This window comes from Nycticebus coucang, chromosome 5 (assembly GCF_027406575.1).
Source record: "Nycticebus coucang isolate mNycCou1 chromosome 5, mNycCou1.pri, whole genome shotgun sequence".
In the NCBI taxonomy this organism is placed as follows: Eukaryota; Metazoa; Chordata; class Mammalia; order Primates; family Lorisidae; genus Nycticebus; species Nycticebus coucang.
In genome coordinates, this window is record NC_069784.1 from 3,332,189 (window position 1) to 3,338,188 (window position 6,000).

Sequence of the window (6,000 nt, forward strand, 5' to 3'; positions counted from 1 at the left end):
GATAATACTTCAGAGGGGTCTTTTCATCCTTAGCACCAAGAGCAGGACGCATAACAGGGCTCACCAGTCCCGCAGGAACCTGCTTCCTGGTCACCCCCCACCCCCACCGTGAGGCAGAGTCTCCCTGAGCCCCCCGCTTACTGTGTCTCACAGCCTCCTGGGCTCACGTTCTCCTCCCTGTTGCCCCATGAGTGTGAGATGCTCTTCTTTTCTTTTCTCGCTCACCTACTACACATGCTTCAAGTCTCCTCCCAGATGCCAATTCTACAGGCCAACCATCCCATGGACCCCCAGACCAGACACATCGTGTACCTACGTGATATCCAGAACTTTTCCTTTATAGAACCTTTAATAGGTTGTGATTATAAATTGTGCTGCTGTGAACTTCCATAGTCACAAAGTACAAATGTGTACAATGACGCAATGTCCTTCATCACGGTCCAGCCGGATGGAGCTCTGGCAATTCTGCATCTATCTGGGGGGTGAGTAGATCTTGCCACAGCCATTTTCAGATTTTTATTTTTCCAGTCTTTTCATGTAAACACCATTCGTTTCATTCCAGGGCTTCCCTTTCCCCTCTCCTTCCCTTCTCTCAGGAGGACGTAAGTTTTGGGCCTGCGAGGAGGATCAGGGTCCACGGCTCACAGTGGTTCTCCCTTTCCCATGGCCTGTGCTGAGACTGGGACTTACTCGTCCCTCTCTGCCTGGCCTGTGCTGCCATGTCCTGGTGCTACTCTTGATCCTGGGGTGTTCTCTGATTGTGAGGTCCGGGTTCTCCGTCTCACCATCATCTCACCCCAGAGAGCTGCTGGGATGATTTTAGGGTGTGATTTTTCCCTTGGTTAGTTCGAGTAGGTTGTTTGCAAACTCCGTTGGTTTTCTGCACCTGCTAATCTGAATGTTTGCCCCCCCACCCCGCCCCAAGTATGTTGAAACCCTAACTTCCAAGGGGATGGTATCAGGAGGCAGGACCTTTAGAGGTCATGGAGTGGCACCCTCAAGGTTGGGATTAGTTCCTTTGTAAGAGAAGGCGAAGAAAGAGCCCCTGAACCTTCCGTCAGGTGAGGGTGCAGTGAGAAGGTGTCGTCTGCAAACCAGAAATTGGCCCTCGCCAGTGCTGAACCCACCTTGATTCCAGACTTCTCAGCCTCCCGAGTGCAGAGGAATAGTCTTCCGTTGTTTCTAGGCTGTCCAGCATTTGAGGTTCTGTTGTGGCAGAGAAAGGACCAAGACAAGACCCCACTGGAGTCTGTGTGCTCTATGTGCTCCTCAGGCCCCTCTGCCTGGAGGTCTCACTCAGCCTTGGCTTCCACAGGGCTGTGGTGCCACGGCTGGACCTGGATTTCTGCAAGCCTCGCCCTGAGGCCCCTCTGCCTGGAGAACTCACTCAGCCATGGCTTCCACAGGGCCGTGGTGCCGCGGCTGGACCTGGATTTCTGCAAGCCTCACCCTCAGGCCCCTCTGCCTGGAGGTCTCACTCAGCCTTGGCTTCCACAGGGCCCTGGTGCCGTGGCTAGACCTGGATTTCTGCAAGCCTCACCCTCAGGCCTCTCTGCCTGGAGATCTCACTCAGCCATGGCTTCCACAGGGCCGTGGTGCTGCGGCTGGACCTGGATTTCTGCAAGCCTCACCCTCAGGCCCCTCTGCCTGGAGGTCTCACTCAGCCTTGGCTTCCACAGGGCCCTGGTGCCGTGGCTGGACCTGGATTTCTGCAAGCCTCACCCTCAGGCCCCTCTGCCTGGAGGTCTCACTCAGCCATGGCTTCCACAGGGCCGTGGTGCCGCGGCTGGACCTGGATTTCTGCAAGCCTCACCCTCAGGCCTCTCTGCCTGGAGATCTCACTCAGCCATGGCTTCCACAGGGCCCTGGTGCCGTGGCTGGACCTGGATTTCTGCAAGCCTCGCCCTCAGGCCTCTCTGCCTGGAGATCTCACTCAGCCATGGCTTCCACAGGGCCCTGGTGCCGTGGCTGGACCTGGATTTCTGCAAGCCTCGCCCTCAGGCCTCTCTGCCTGGAGATCTCACTCAGCCATGGCTTCCACAGGGCCGTGGTGCCACGGCTGGACCTGGATTTCTGCAAGCCTTGCCCTCAGGCCCCTCTGCCTGGAGATCTCACTCAGCCTTGGCTTCCACAGGGCCGTGGTGCCACGGCTGGACCTGGATTTCTGCAAGCCTCACCCTCAGGCATCTCTGCCTGGAGATCTCACTCAGCCTTGGCTTCCACAGGGCCGTGGTGCCACGGCTGGACCTGGATTTCTGCAAGCCTCACCCTCAGGCATCTCTGCCTGGAGATCTCACTCAGCCTTGGCTTCCACAGGGCCGTGGTGCCGCGGCTGGACCTGGATTTCTGCAAGCCTCACCCTCAGGCCTCTCTGCCTGGAGATCTCACTCAGCCATGGCTTCCACAGGGCCGTGGTGCCGCGGCTAGACCTGGATTTCTGCAAGCCTCACCCTCAGGCCTCTCTGCCTGGAGATCTCACTCAGCCATGGCTTCCACAGGGCCCTGGTGCCGCGGCTGGACCTGGATTTCTGCAAGCCTCGCCCTCAGGCCTCTCTGCCTGGAGATCTCACTCAGCCATGGCTTCCACAGGGCCGTGGTGCCACGGCTGGACCTGGATTTCTGCAAGCCTTGCCCTCAGGCCCCTCTGCCTGGAGATCTCACTCAGCCTTGGCTTCCACAGGGCCGTGGTGCCGCGGCTGGACCTGGATTTCTGCAAGCCTCACCCTCAGGCCTCTCTGCCTGGAGATCTCACTCAGCCATGGCTTCCACAGGGCCCTGGTGCCGCGGCTGGACCTGGATTTCTGCAAGCCTCGCCCTCAGGCCTCTCTGCCTGAAGGTCTCACTCAGCCATGGCTTCCACAGGGCCCTGGTGCCGTGGCTGGACCTGGATTTCTGCAAGCCTCGCCCTCAGGCCTCTCTGCCTGGAGATCTCACTCAGCCATGGCTTCCACAGGGCCCTGGTGCCGTGGCTGAACCTGGATTTCTGCAAGCCTCACCCTCAGGCCCCTCTGCCTGGAGATCTCACTCAGCCTTGGCTTCCACAGGGCCCTGGTGCCGTGGCTGGACCTGGATTTCTGCAAGCCTCACCCTCAGGCCTCTCTTCCTGGAGATCTCACTCAGCCATGGCTTCCACAGGTCCCTGGTGCCGTGGCTGGACCTGGATTTCTGCAAGCCTCACCCTCAGGCCTCTCTGCCTGGAGATCTCACTCAGCCATGGCTTCCACAGGGCCCTGGTGCCGTGGCTGGACCTGGATTTCTGCAAGCCTCACCCTCAGGCCTCTCTGCCTGGAGATCTCACTCAGCCTTGGCTTCCACAGGGCCCTGGTGCTGTGGCTGAACCTGGATTTCTGCAAGCCTCACCCTCAGGCCCCTCTGCCTGGAGATCTCACTCAGCCTTGGCTTCCACAGGGCCCTGGTGCCGTGGCTGGACCTGGATTTCTGCAAGCCTCGCCCTCAGGCCCCTCTGCCTGGAGATCTCACTCAGCCATGGCTTCCATAGGGCCGTGGCGCCGCGGCTGAACCTGGATTTCTGCAAGCCTCGCCCTCTCTCTAGGATGCAACAGGGAACTGCTCCAGCCCATCCTCTGTGCTTTCTCTTCAGGTGGAGGCAGAACCAAGGGTCCTTTTCTCAGAAATCCACACCAACCACAGGCTTCTTGCTGTGGTTGAAGCTCCTATTTCCAGACAAAAACTGGGGGATATTTTTCATTAAATTCCTCCCTTTGGAGATGGAGCACATGCAGGATGGTGAGGGTGTAGACTTCAGTGAATGCTTCTCTAATACGAAGTTATGGGTCAACTTTGTACTCACTTTGTTAATGTTTGCCCCCACTTAACATTCAGAATCAAGCTTTCATTTTAAGCATATTCTTTTTTTTTTTTTATTGTTGGGGATTCATTGAGGGTACAATAAACCTGGTTACACTGATTGCAATTGTTAGGTAAAGTCCCTCTTGCAATCATGTCTTGCCCCCATATTCTTACTGGCTTACCAGACAATTATTCCTGGAAAGAGCTTTTAAAAAATCCATTAGGAAACTCAGTTTCTATTTCTTCTGTTTTCAAGCTGGCTCACCATCTTTGGGTCAAAGGATCATTCTGAGAAAATAAATAGTTGGCAATTTTCTGAAATATTATCTTTCTACACATGGTTGATTTTTGTATCTTCCATAGAATTTCAAACTCTCCAAGGTCAAGAGTCGGGTTTTAGTTACACTGTTGGATTGCTTGGTTCACATTAGGGCTCTTCATTAGTAAATATTATTGAAGAAACGAATATACAAATAAGTGTCAACCAAGCAGAGGTAAAAGCCCAGGCTGCAAACAGCAAAACAGGGATTTATTGGCTTAGGAATTACAACTGGGAGACACAGATTCAGCCAGAAGCCAAATTTTGTTCTGAAGAGAGAGAATGGGGAATAGAGGTTTTTAAAAGGAAGCTGTGGATAATTATACAAGTTATTTTTAAAGAATTATCATTGGCGCAATAGCTGCCTTGACATCTGAGCTCACAGCTTACTGATAGTGCTGTTCAGAAGCTGTCGCACTGGAGAAATTCTGCCACTTTCTGGGATGCTGTGGTCATGGCCGTTTGGCCCCATGCAAAGGTTCAAGGAAAGTTGATGGTGTTTTGCAAGATTGCAAGTTGTTGTGAAGGCCGGCTTTCTTAGAGTGGCTGCCTGGCTCCGTTTTGGAGCTCTGGACCAGGATGCTCCCGTTTTGTGTATCAAGTGTCACCCAAGGACCACAACAAAGAGAGGTCCACTTTGAGCTCACTGTTGGAGGTCCCAGTCCTCCAGAGGGAAACCTTGTAATTCTGTTGGAGGTCCCAGTCCTGTAGTTCTGTTAAGTGGTTTAGGCCCGGGCCCAGCCATCTCCACCACCTCGCTGAAAGGTTGAATTTCTATCCCTCTAATGGGAAAGGGTCATGGTCTTGTTTTGTCTTTAGGTGTCTGAGAAAGGAAAAAGATGAGAACATGTGTGGCAGCCAGGACAAACTCACGATCCACAGAAAGGGTACAGGAGGGAGAGAAGGCCAGAGGCACGGGCAAGCTCCTTTTCAGGCTAGAAAACACTACGGATCATTTTATTGCAAAGGTTGTGTGGTACTAAAGGGGAAACCAAAAGACACACAGTCATTTATTTCATTTTCTGAACGCACAGTAACTTGTCATTTATAAGTTCATTAGGGCTGGTGACTCAGCCCTGATGAATATCCCCTTTCTTTGGGTAAAAAAGGAAAAGAGAGGTTGTAGAGAACTCTCCTGGGTCTCACCTGCTGTGTTCTTCTTAGACCTTTACAGGAAAGATGACCCTGAACTGTCCCAAAGGGCAATTCATTAATCCTCTTACCGTGTGTGATAAATGTTGGGGCATGGCCAGTTAGCTGATCGAAGTTTCAGGAGTCAGAATCCAAAGGCAAAATCAAGTTCCATCTCTTCCCTGATACTTTTCATTTGTGGTTTTTTATGGTAAAAGGAATTTTCCCATGAAAAGTTCCATTTTAGAGGTCAAGTCCTTCCTTCCTTTATTTTGACCACATTTCAAATCCCTCCCCTGATATCAAAACAAAAACAAAACAAAAGAAGATGACGTCACAGAGGAAAATAAAACAGTCTTGGGGCTCATGGCACAGCCCAGTTTGGAAAGAGGTTTGAGAAAATAACAAGAAAACATGAGGAAGTTTCTGAAGATCATCAAGAAATATAAAAGGTCTAAAATTTTATTTAGATTATAACATCAGAACTGCAAACAACTGTTGGAATAATGTTGTCTTTCTGTCTGTTGTGCACAGTAATCACCTCCGTCAGTGATTTGCTTCAGGTCCAACTAACCTCACGGCACAGCCGAGCTTCTGCCTCTGACTCCCCAGTAAGCCAGCCAGACTCTACTCTAGTGTAGTAAATATAAACCCAGAGATGGAGGGAGGAGAAATCTGGGGCCATATTATCTGACCTATGGGGCCTGGAATAAGCCCATGAATTTTTGTGAAAATGCCTA